We start from the raw sequence: 13,285 nt of genomic DNA, 5'->3' as shown, positions 1-13,285 counted from the left end.
CCTCCCTGCAGCTCGGCCTGTATGACGCTCGTTTGTAGCACTGTGCCGTGGCTCCTCTCCCATCCTCTAACCCCCCATGCTGGGCACAGCTGGATGGCCCAGTCTGCAGCTGCCAAACAGCTGCAGCTGCCAAACAGCTGCAGCTACGCTGGGGCGTCAGGGCGCCGGAGAGGAGGAGGAGGACGCACAGTGCAGCATGGCTGCCTTGCTAAAAAGAAGGATGGATTCTGGGGAAATTCCTGGAAAAATTAGCAAAATCCCTTTCCAGAAAGTAAAAAGTAAAATCTTTTCATAGTTTGATGTTAGCATTTTTCCAGTGTTATATTTTAAGTTTTCTGCTTTGAACACAGAGATGATGAGCTCCAAGGCTATTGAATAAAATTTTACAAACTTCTAGCATTATAATCTATAAATAAACAAATGAGAAAAAATGGTTCAGATATGTTATAGGCTTGTGTCAGCAAGACAGTGGCTGGTGATAGTCTTCTCCCAGCAACAACAGCAACAGCATTGGCTTCTGCAGCACCGTTCCTGGTCCCTGGCTTGCAGAACGTGCCAATAGAATAGGAGATGGGGTTAAAGAATATTCACATTCCTCAACATACCCCAAGATAAACTGCTAAAAACAAAACAAACTTCTACGATAAGTTTAGCAAAGCCCATCTCACTTTGAGCTTAGCTCAGGCACCGTAAGGATGTGGCTGTGAGTTCTTCCTTATATCTGAATTTTTAACAATGGAGCTTCCAAGGACTGAAAGGTTGGGAACACAAGGCCAAGGCAGAGACCCAGCCCTCAGCCTCACCACCATATGGATCTCTGGTGACCTGAAGGGCACCAGTTGTGGCCTGGTGCACTGTGGCTTTTGTTAAAAAGTCAGGGATAATGACTTGGAAGCAAAGACTCCTCTCTCCCATATCTTTTGGTGTTTGGTATTTTCATAGGCTACTTTAGTGGGCTCAGAACAAAGTCTAATTTGAACCACCTTCCTAACACAGAACTATCATATGGGGTTATGTGAGCCTTGGTTGGGGAAATATATAATTTAATCTGCTATTTCTTTAAAATTAAATATAAGTGCATTAGAAAAATATTAATAAATCCATTGCAATGCTTTAAAACAGCTTGACTATTTTAACTGATAAAGTTACGCTATGAATATAAATTGTGTTGTACATACAGGCACTTTATAAAATCTGTGCCATCCTTTTAGTTTGAACCTATTATTTTTATTTCTTTCCTCTCTGCAACAGACAACATAGGGAATAGCAGTCCCAATGGCACTGTCATGAAAAAGATCCAAGTGCCTTTCTTTTCATCAGGTCTCTATACTTGCTCATTAATAAAAAATTAGAAGGGAAGAAACAAAACCAAAGGAAGTATTCAGCTAAAAATTCATCTGAATACTGTAGACCTCAAGTAAGACTCCAAGTAATGTTTCATTTTGGAGGAGTTTTTTGAGTTGGTTTGGGGTTTTTTTAATACAGCACAAAGGCATATACAAAACAAAGAGGAACTTCAAAAAGGGACTACTTAACTTTTTTTCCTTCTAACTTTAGAATTACAGGTAGCACATGAAGTTTAGTCTCAAGAAGTAAACGGAGATCAACATTTCACATAAATTAAATTTTCTAATATGTAATTGAGGATTTTCAGTGTGAAGTTCTCATTTTTCCGACAGCTTTCTATGAATTATCTTAAATGTTATCTTAGAAAAGGCACTTATTATGTGGAGCATTAAGCAGAGCACAAGTATTGGTACACTGCAGAGATACCAGTTAGTTTTCCTTTGACTATTGAACCATAAATAAAGGAAAACAGCGTTATTAAATGGTTCTAAAGTTACACTGTAGCAAGCAGTGGATGTATTGCTGTGTAAAGGATACAATTTTGGAAGATGCCAGAGAGGACATTATTATGAAGTTACATTATACAGGATGTCTCATTTATTTCATTCACATTATAAAAGCCCTAATGATTTGGCTGTGTCCGCCCCTTCCCCCACTGTACACTCCAGACCAAATAGCCTGACTGTCCACGCTGGCTTGACAGCAGAGTACGTTTCACATTATCATGAGAGTGACCTACTTGGTCCACCAAGGGAAGGCAGGAAAACTCCGGAGGATTTGTTTTGCAGAGTCCCTGCCAGCATGACTCCTCAGCAGCTGGAGCTCCTGCACCAGCAGCACAACACGGCCAGCAGCGTCCTCCTTTCCTGCCACAGAGCAGAGAGCTCTCTGATGAAGGTTTAGCACTGCAGCCCTGAAATAGCCACTCCAGTCACTCTAAGAGAGCTCCCCAGATTAGCCAGTGTGGCTAAAGCACCTGATCTCCCCCAGTTTTCCAGCTCCTCCAAGTCAGGCCCTCGCTCTGACGATATTCGCTGGGTACAAACCCAGCAGTGGCCCTCAGCTTGCATTTGCCCCACAACCAGCTGCATCATTCTGGGGTGGCAGCATGACCGCACACCCTGCTGCTTCTGACCACATGCATTGGTGCACCCAATCCCATTTTTTCTTTAGAAGCTACTGTCTGCTAGGTGGTACAGACAAACGCAGTTCAGAGCCACCAGTTTGTCCAGGGTGGCATCATCTGGGGCAAGCAGGAGGGAATCCCTTTAGCTCTCCTTCCTCCTACCACAACCTGAATTAAAGACACATTCCCATCTGGCTGAATTACCTCCCCATCTCTACCATAGGCCCACGTGCACTCCTAGCCTCAGAACAGAGCTAGGTCAGGATGATAGCCTTGCAGCCATTTGAGCTAAGCTCAACCTGATTTTCTGCCTTCAGTCCCACTACTAAGAGACAGCAATATGACAAAATGACAAATATTGGATAGCACTGACACTCTTTTTGTGGAGAATCACAAATGAGAGGTAAACAAGTGAAGCAAGGGCTCACAGGATAGCTATTGTGCCCAGAAGTGTAGATGTAGAGGTTGAATGTATCTGGGGACACCAGCCCAAGACTCCATCCTGAGGAAAGCCTTTGGACCAAAGAAATGTTGACGTAGTTTGCTAGTCTGCTTGGGCTTGATCCAACACATGTTGAAAACAACTGAAAAGACTCCCACTAACATCCGTGTGTGCTAGATTAGAGTTTAAATACAATAGACTATTTAATTTTCACTAAGGAGGAGGTTCAACATAAACAGAAAGTGTAGTTGGTTACGTGCTGGCACTACACACCAATTTTAAATGACATAAGCTCCTTTCACAGCACTGGTTGGTGCAAGTGAACAGGAAGCTACTGAGACAATGTTATTCATAACTGTTATTTTTCTCTTCATCATAGTTAGCTCTTTGGTGAAAGAGAAGCCAGATTTCTGAGAGCCATTTCAGATACTATGATAGGGAATTAAAGTCTAGAACTGTTTATACATAAAATTCTGATAAATAGCTGTTAACCACTGCAAGGCAGATTTCGAATACATTCTTAGTAAAAACAAATTCTTCATGCTTGCAGAAAGCTTTTTAAATAGTGCATCACCTTGGAAATTGTACTAAGGGAAATCTTTCAAACGAACCGTAGAAAATAGTAAACTTCTGCACTCTGATGTTCTTAAATTACTTTAAGAGGAAAATGTCAGCATGACATTTCTGCACTTTGGTGTAGTAAATTCATGCCTCTCCAGTTATTCCGATATGGTGCCTCAGTCCACATACTTGGGGCCACAACACATACTGTGCCCGGCTCTTTGGAAGTTAGGCAAGAAATGACCATAGTTTCTAGACTTCTCTGAATTGGAGCTTGGCTGATTTCCTTTCCTCAGCCTATATTCCAATGGCGATAAATATTGAGGTCAATGTATAAATATTCTGGATAAATGCGCTGTATAACTACAGTACATCTACTCTCCATAAATACAATTAAATAAGGCAGGATTGCACTGCAGATCAAATGTTATATGCTATCAGAAAACTTGCCTCATAAGCAAAACTAAAATTGCACTTGTTCATATCTAAACTGGTGTAGATAGTATGGCCAGCTCTAACATTAAGATCTTCTCAAGACCAAATCAGTCACTTAGTCCATGAGGTATTTTTAACTCATGGTTGTGTGCTCCCCCTTGTAACTTCTAAGTGCCTCTACAGTGGGAAGGTGACTGGTATGATGGATCCAGCATATTACTTAATATTCTGCAGTCCTACTCACTAAGAGATAACAATCCTATTTTTAGAAGAAAAAGTAAAATCACAATTCAACTGCAAGCATAATGACAAGGAAAAGAAAAAAAATCTAGACTCAAAAGTTTATTGCATTTAATTTGTTTTCAACTCAAATACACTCATTTTACCAAGTATAATTTTTCTAACACAACACTGAAAACTTCTTCATGATCCTGGAAAGGAAGAAAATCTGAAAAAATCAGGTGCATGTGAGTTACGGTTGTAAAATTAATCCACTCAACTAATGACAGATCAGAAAACCCACAAGCTGTCAGGATTTCAAATTATACCAAAATTTGTGAGGATATTCTCATAATTACATGTAATAACTGTCATGTGAAATTTCTCTTTATTCTTTTTTGCCATTCTTATCAACTAACCTGCAAACTGTTCCAAATGTAAGTCAAGACCTTCTGCTAACCTACCAAACTGCCTGAAACACAAACCACACATTTCTTTTAGGTAACATAATCCCCCAAAAATAATAATAGACAAATGTAACTTCCAGTGCTAAAATATGCAGTGCTATTGTTCATAAAGAATAACAGAAAGTTCCAGCACAAAAAATATGTGTGAAATTAAAACATTTGTTACATAATAATGAGAACTAATAATAATGAAAACTTTGCTGATTTCCAGCCCTCTCAACTATGGTGGGTTAAGAAAGGTCTAAGTCTGGCAGGCTTTGGAGTATGTTATGTAGAGCTGGCTGTTCTTGTAGCACTGAAAACAGATTTTTTTTTTTTTTCCTCTCCTGTCAACAGGTTTTTCTTGGACCAAGACAGAAAAGGTCACAAAATGTTAATGTTATTATTAATTAACTAAATCCAGGTTAGATGTTAAGAAAAAAATATATAAGTGGGAACAGTAAAGCACTGGAATAAACCATCTGGAGGGGAGGTGATAGAGTCTCCATATTTGTGGGTCATTGAAGATAGGTTAGCCAGTGCTGATGTCAGCCCGCCTCGCGTGAGAGGCTGAATGAGGTGATCCATGAGGTCCCTTCCAACCGAAACTGTTCTATGGTTTTAAATGTGTACCAAGATCAATACAGATAATAACTGATCCTGCCTTGAGACAAGAACTTGGGGCTGGTCAACCTATTTAAATACCTTTCAAAATACCTTTCAGGCCAATGATTTGATCAGGTGGTTTCTCCATGTTAACTGTGTCTGAACAGCCACCCAGCTTTCCCTGGGAGGGATTTTCCCTTGCGTTTCATGTGCCTTTCTGCTGTGAGTGAGCCAGCAGTGGGCCCACGGCGCACCAGAGGAGAGCGAATGGCCCCATCGGCAAGACAAGAGCCTGAGGGGACAGGAAAGAAAATCTGGGCAGAAGCAGGATTCTGCCTTGCAAAATTTACAGTGGCCTTTAATGATAAGGAATTCTGACATTCAAAAAGGGGATTTCTCAGGCAAAAAGGTCTAAATTGGAACGAAGATCTTGAGTATCTCTTATCTAATTAATAGGAAAGTCATTAATATTGTCTTCCCTCCAAAAGACTTCATCTAATTATTTGAGAAGATGTCAGTATTTGGCTCTACTGATATAAAGGCAAGTGAAATTCAACCTAAATACTGGAAGAGCCTAAAATCCAACTAATCTGTAAACAAGTCATACAGAGGTTCAGCTAGATAGCTTCGCAGTTTTCAGTCACTGAAGCAGTGACGTACCACTTGTTTTAACAGAAGACTAACTGGCTGCTGGCTTTTTTTTCAGTGCTATATTTGGTTTTATTTTATTTTTGTTAGTTGTTAGGAGGCAGTGACAAAGTTACTTAGGTGATTTTTAAAGTATATTTACATTTCTGGAAGCTTTATTAAGTGTAAAGAGACGTTTTAAGTGCATGTCTTCCTGGAAAAGATGTAAACATTTTATTCAGAAGAAAAAAACCTTAAATGTTGTTTTTTCCATCTTAACTATAATGGTTCGTGTTTACAGTACTCCAGCAGCTTCCAGGGTTCACTGAAGATAATGAATGACTGCTTATAATTAAGGATTTCACAGGATTTTTTTCTATGCACCATCCAACTCTGAAAATTGCAGGTTTACTACTGCCCAGCATTGATGCTTTAGTGACAGATTGGAACACTATTACTTAACATTTCAAGGATGTTTAATACTTTGGGTTGCTCTTTGACAGAAAACAGAAAGCATTTACCCAAAGGAAATGCTGATAGAAGAGAACCTCTCTATATAAGTAGAAATAGTGTTATTCTGCATGGAAGGTCCATAATGGAGCTTGAATTAATTTATTTACATGTCCGTAAAATGATGAGTGCTTTCTGCATAAGACGTCCTGAATAACCTGAGAAGGATGCATATATTTAAGTACGCTAAATGTTTGCTTAGTAGAAAATGTGTGGCCATTATATTCTACTTACTGGTTGATTTTACTAAGATATGTGAAGCTCTTTTCCTTAATAAATTAAAACATTGGTGAAATTCAGGTGAAAGCGAGGGAGGAAAATTTTTTTTCTTTTCTTTTGTCTGCCTGGAAGAAGCATTAGCTTCATTAGTCAGTGTAGAAATCAGAGCAATTTATCTAATATGGAAATGCTTCTGTCTAAAATGCAGTAAACACTACAGACTAGTGTAGGCAAATTATGGGGGGGGAAAAAAAAAGCTCACTCTATCCTTTTATTGAACTAGATTAGTTCCAAGAAAATAACAATATAAAATTTGGGAAAGGGCTTTTTCACAGAAAGATAAACAATAAATTTAGTGGGTGCAGAACTAACTTGTTATTCCAAGAATTTGAATTGATCAGCCTGTTATTTGCAATCTAGCAAAGACATTTTTCCAGGGATGCAAAATTGACATGGTACATGCTGCAAACAGAATGCTAAATTGACTGCTCAGAGATAGACTCATAGTGTGATATATAGGTTTCCACTGCCATAGTCTCTCATACTTATTGGAAGTCTTTGAAAAAATAATGAGATTTAAATATCTGCCTCACAAAAACTGTCTTTTAATAATTGTTAAAAATTATTATCTTCTGAATAAATCTCTAAGAAAAATTGTTGTCCTTTTCTTAGTATTTTTTGACACCAGGAAATATATCTATGTAAGCCTGCAAACTCTGATTGATTTTATAAAAGCTCTGTATCACTGAATGTTTCCATGTAGACTGAATCAGCGATTTGCTAAGAGGAACTGTGACATGCTGCACAGAAGCCAGGCTGCAGAATTATAGAGTCTCATAACTGTGAATAGGACTATCTGACTTATACGGTGAGTTGAAGTCGACTACAAGGGGTGGCTGAGCGGCAAGAATCACATTTTTTGAGTGTGCATGTCAAGTTGATGGTAAATTTGAAAAATCCATTAGATCTCAGCAATCCTGAGGTGAAGCTTTAAGGACGATGCAAAAGGACTAGAAAGTCGTAATAGAATAAGATCTTATCTGAGTAGCTCTGTCTTAGCAACCAGAACAGAAAAAGAATGGCCAAGGAATGGAAAGGAAGATTAAATCAAGGGTCTCCATACGTTAAAAGAGGTGACAAAAACCTGCTGAGGCTTAGATGGCTGAAGAGGCTCGGATGTTGTTTTCATATGGATCCGCAAATCTTCTGTATTTTCTCTGTAAGTGAAATTTAGGTTAGAGGGAAGACAGCACATGCTTACATAATAGTGCCTGTGCTGAATCTGCATGCTAATAACTTTTGCTATTGTACATTTTCTGAAGAGCTAAATACAAGCACAAATTTCCAGGGCGAGGCTGGAAAGTCCTTAGCCCCTAGCTTTGGCTCCATTTCACCTACCCCACTGGTGGCTCCCATAGAGCTCAGTGACGCTGGACCTTCTCCTTGGCTCTTCCATGGCCAAATGGAAGCTTCATCATTGTGTTGCAGCCAGGTGAATGTTTGTGTTTGTGTTTTCTTTCCCCTCCTGGCTGTTAGCACCTCTTTCATGTGAGCCAGTACTGCTGCAGTGGCTCAACACAGGGTCTCAGCTCACCCATTCAGAGCTGTATTTGTCCCTGAACAAAAGGGCACGTCATTTCACTAGGACTCTGGTGAACACTCACAAGGAGTAGGACTGAGAGGGTTAGTGCTAGTTTCAGAGGCATTGGACCGAAATTAAGGCAAACGCTTCATTTTTGGTAGCAGCCGTGTGCTTTCAGAACGTCACTGCTGATGCTGAGAGAGCTCCTGTGTCAGACACTCCTCCAAAAACCATGTAACTACAGGCACTCAGACGGTGATACAACTACTAAATCATGCCCAGTCCTAATAAATCTGGAATATTTGCACTCAAGGGTTGGATAAAGCATTCTCAGTAGCCAACGTGTGAAGAGGCAAGGAGGTATTCATCAAGGCTTGATGAGATACTGTGCTGGGCGTAAACACTACCACAACTTATAAAATAGTTTTTAAAGAAGGCTTTGTTGAAAAAGAAAAAAAAAATCTTACTCTTAGAATGAAAGCTGGCAGTATGTCTTAGTCTGGTCTCAGAAATTGTGCAGAGCAATCATGAATATTAACTCCCCAATAAAAATCTGTTCTTGAGCTCAGTAGCCAGCGAGGTTTGCCCATTGCTGATCACAGACATTCAGGGCTTGTGGCTGCACCCAGCTGCTCGGGCAGGCTGGATCACCAGCTTTGAATGGAGACCTTGCCGAGGTCCCAGTTCTACAGAACAAGCAGGAGGGCAGGAGGGCGCTCTGCATGGGTCGCTCAACTTGGATGAGGAATTTAAGAAACAAGATAACTTGAAGACAAATGTGAAGACAAATATGAAAACAATAGAAACACAGAGGCAAAGCCTTTGTAGCACAGGTATTTGGTCTGGAAAGCTGTAGTCAGAGAACCCATCTCTCAGCAGGAGGAGCAAATATTAAATTCAGAAGGATTGCGGGTGCTCATTAGTTCCCCATTTTAATCAAGAAGTAGGTCTAAGCAGATTTCTTTGCCTTTGAGGAAAGTTCTAAATGTCTGCTGCAGACAGCCTGAAAAGTTTTTTAAGGGACAAAGAATCCTGAGAATGATGGTCAAAATAATGATTAGGAAAGTTTATTTCAAACAAATCAGCAAAACACTGTCGTTTAACTTTGACCCGATCCTCAAATCTACAATGTTCATTAAATGCACAATCACAAAATGTGGCACATCACAAGGAGACTGCCTCCCCAAATGCTTACATTTGTTACTGCAGTATGTACTCATGCTATTTACTGATCCAGATCCCATTTTATGAGTTCCCAGACAAACAAAATCAGAAGATATTCAGTTTCATAGATATTTAGCAGTCTAAGGCAAAGGACAAGAAGCAGATAAAGACAAGACAAATACAGAATCAGAATGAGATGATGTTGATAACTGTGATATAATTTACACACACACAGACTAACTTAAGTTCTTAGACATTTGTGGAAAGGAAAGTTTTGAAAAGCTTGCGAATATCTATGTGAGCTTCACTCCAGCAAGAGAGAAGGAACAAAGAAACTTCATATGAAAATTTAACAAGTAGCCCAGAAAGGCAGTAGATTGATCAGAGGTGGTTGTGCAGCCTGTGAGAAATGTTATTGTAAGAGTAGACTATGAAGAACCTGGAGAGCGAAGACAAGTAGATCATTATGTAGCTCACTAACCAACTACAAGGATTTGCCATTGATGTCTCTCCTCAGATCTTTCAGAAGCACTACCCTGCACTCCAGCAGTGAAAAGCTGTCCTGGATCCTGCAAGCTACATAACTTGACCACATTATTTAAAGCATGAGATTGTCCTTGTTGTAATGATTCACTGGCTCATGTCTGGGAGACCTCCATCTACAAGTTTTTAATAGAACCTGAAGAAAATGCTAAAAAAATCGCTAGAATTCCTTTAAAAGCATTTCTTTATTGCCTCAGATGGGATCTGCTGAAATACCAGTAACCCACTGATCCAGCAGGGCCTATTACCTAATTCTAACAACTGTCTCCAAGTGAAACTCATTTTGTTGTTGACATTCCCAACAGGAATCCAAGATTCCATTTTTTTGTTTTAAGGCAAATGCAGAAGATTTCATAAAGGTATTTCACCTGCCTTGTTAAACTTCAAATGGAATCTCCAGTCCTCTAGATCATCACCCAGCTATGCTAGTCTCTTCCCGAGCAACAAACAGAGGGCACTGGAGGTTTAAGGATGGGGAATTCTCACAAAGCCATGGAAACCCTCCAGAAGTGTGGCAGCCTTCAGAAACTGCTGCAATAGTCTCTCTGTGAAGCATTGCTTCACAGTTTTGTGGGGAGAGTTCCCTCTTCTCCCACGGTATCAGCCTCTTCATCTGATGAGGTCAGTTACCATTTATTTAGCATCCCAGTGGAATTTTTCTGTGGGTTTTACCATTTACAAATAAGTATACTTAAAAATCACATTTGAACAAGTATATGCATCTCTTTTTCTACATGCTGAGATACAGGATCCGTATTTCACTTGCAAATGTTGGTAACATTACCGTGACCAGCAGAAGCGGCAGCTCATGATGATAGAAAAGTGCAGAAAGGCACAAGAAAACACTTCTGTGAAATATGAAAGAAACTAGTTTAAAACCAATTCAATAGAAAATAAGATTAAGAATTTTAAAGATTTATTCCAAAAATGAATAGCTTTTTCCATAATAAATAATGCATCTAGTGAGAGAAAAAAAAAAAAGGCTTACCTAAGAGTTTTCGGTTTTCATCAATGTTCACTTTAAATTGCTCTGACTGTGCAAAATAGCTGCAAGTGGTGAAGTCTCCCTGAAGCATGCAAATCACTGTGTGGTACACTTCAGAAATGCTAAGGACTCTTTAAAATTTAAAACAGGTGTCTGTACAGAGAAGCACAACATAGCAGAAAGCGGTGATCCCATTCCAAATCAGCAGCCCTGCTTCCGTATTCCTCCCACACACCCTACCCAAAATGGAGACACATGGAAAAAGGAGCATTGGCCACCACCACAGCCAGGAAACTCTGTTCTTTGCAGGGCTACTTAAACACCTCGTGTCCCTGTCCTCATCTCAGTAAAGTCCCCTTCCTGTCCTGTGGAGGGAGCCAACAGCAGGTCCTTGTAAAGGGGCCAGGAATACTGCAAATGCCACTTCTGCTCACCAGACTTTTGATGAGGTTGCAGCTGTTTGTTTTTCACACACAAGATAATTGAGATCAAATTCATGAGAAAGACCAGCACTTCTGCAACATGAGGCAGTTGCTTATAGATAGTCCACAGCTGGGAAATAGCTATAAAATAGCTGAAATCAAAGTTAATGCTTTTATTCTTATCAAGAAAACATTTTTTTGAAGTAACAGGCTAGTGCCTTCTTTATTAAAACTCCAGACACTGCAATCCAGAGATTGTAAGGCTGCAATAATATCAGTTTGATTTCTATTTAATTTTGTAATGAATTTCTAGTCCTCTAGGTTGAATATTTGTGGCTTGCAGATAACAAAAATAGATGGTAAAAATAAGAAATTTTTTAATATTTTCTGTGTATTTGTTCATCTCATGCTCTGATTCATGACTTTGAAATACTAACAACTCAGCAGTACAGGGTAATATCTATACAAATTACATAAATATAGTAGAAAAAGTTTGAATCTGGTATAGAGAAATCTTTCTTATTCTGAACTTCTTTAAAATAAACTTTAGTTCTAAGTTTTCATATTTTCACAGAATGTACTTCTTTTCTACCATTTGTGTTTTCAGATTCTGATAAGGCAGCCACTGCATGGTATATTTCTTTCTTTGAATAATTTGTAATTCATCATTAAAATTAAGGCAACAAAATGGAGTGTTATGCTACCATTACCTAGAGTTTATTATAAAGCATGAGTTCAACCTCGCACATTGTCCTCGTTTAGCTTCAATATCAAATTCTACAGCTTCAGGACCTCAGAGATAACAAGATTAGTTCATATTAATCCCTTAATCTTTTCTCAATAGTTATGAAATCTAAAGTCATTAACAACTTCAGTCATTCTTGACCAGCTTTTTTATCAGACATCACCTTTTATCATCTATGCCTTAATTTGTAGGCACAAACACTGCAAAATGTGATAAAGCTCAGGTGAGAGGACATGGACACTTCAGACACACTATGAATATTTCATGAGTGGAGTGTGTGCATCTGTGTAAATACGACCTTTTTTCTGAAACATTTTACTATGAAAAGAAATCACTTCATTCAAATAGAATCAAGAAAGAAATATTCAAAACTTATTATGTTTTATAACAAGGTTTTCCAGATACATCCACTTTTATGGGCTTCCTTTAGGTGCTGTTTCTGGTATTGTTTCAACACCCTGCAAAGGCTCTGAGCTTTATTTGGTAACTCTGGCTGGCTTAATACAGATTTTTAAATTACTAGATAAGCCAAAAGTAGTTTAACAGCCATTTACCCTTGAATAAAATGTTTGCATTATTTCAATGCCTGAGGAGAAAATTTAATCTAGATTTGAAGATTCTACAACTGGAAGTAAAATTTAAGGGTTTGAGGAGGAAAATAAATACTTTGAATGTTGATATCTCTTTTCCTTTGGAGGGTGGCAGCAGCCTGAAAAATTACTGTGAGTCCTCCGTGACAGAAAGCTATTAAACTAAGCTAAAGTTCTTAAATGTTACACAGTGTTAGGCTGACATTTTAATGCATGATAAACAAAAGGCCCAGCATTGTCAATCATGGCATGAGATCTAAAGATGCAGAAAATACACAGAAACCATTGTTAGAATAGGCGCTTGTTTTTGAGATTGTTTGCGGAGAAACTGCACAGACTCCATACTGAACAGGGGATGCCAGATGGATTCGAGTAGTGGCGAGGGATAAGTAACCTGCGTACTCACTACAACATCCAGCAGTTTTACCTGGGCGAGCTCATTCAGACAGGAAAAGCAAAGCTGTAAAGCCCTCTGAGGGGTATGATTTTACATAGTTCGTTTTGCTACCCCAGCAGGTGTGGTTCAAAGGCAGCTCTTTTATCTCTGCATGGTATTGGCATGTACACCACACTTAAATCATTAGGCACTGCATCAGCTGATGAGTTCAGGCTCAGAAATGAGACAGTGAGGTCTGTTTTCTGCTCTGGAGAGTGATAAACCAGCTGGGGCTAATGAGGGAGGCCAGAGGCTTGGAGGTCCGTACCTATGGGATGAA

The sequence above is a fragment of the Caloenas nicobarica genome, chromosome 2 (genome assembly GCF_036013445.1).
Source record: "Caloenas nicobarica isolate bCalNic1 chromosome 2, bCalNic1.hap1, whole genome shotgun sequence".
NCBI lineage: Eukaryota > Metazoa > Chordata > Aves > Columbiformes > Columbidae > Caloenas > Caloenas nicobarica.
This window is presented reverse-complemented; position numbering follows the sequence as displayed.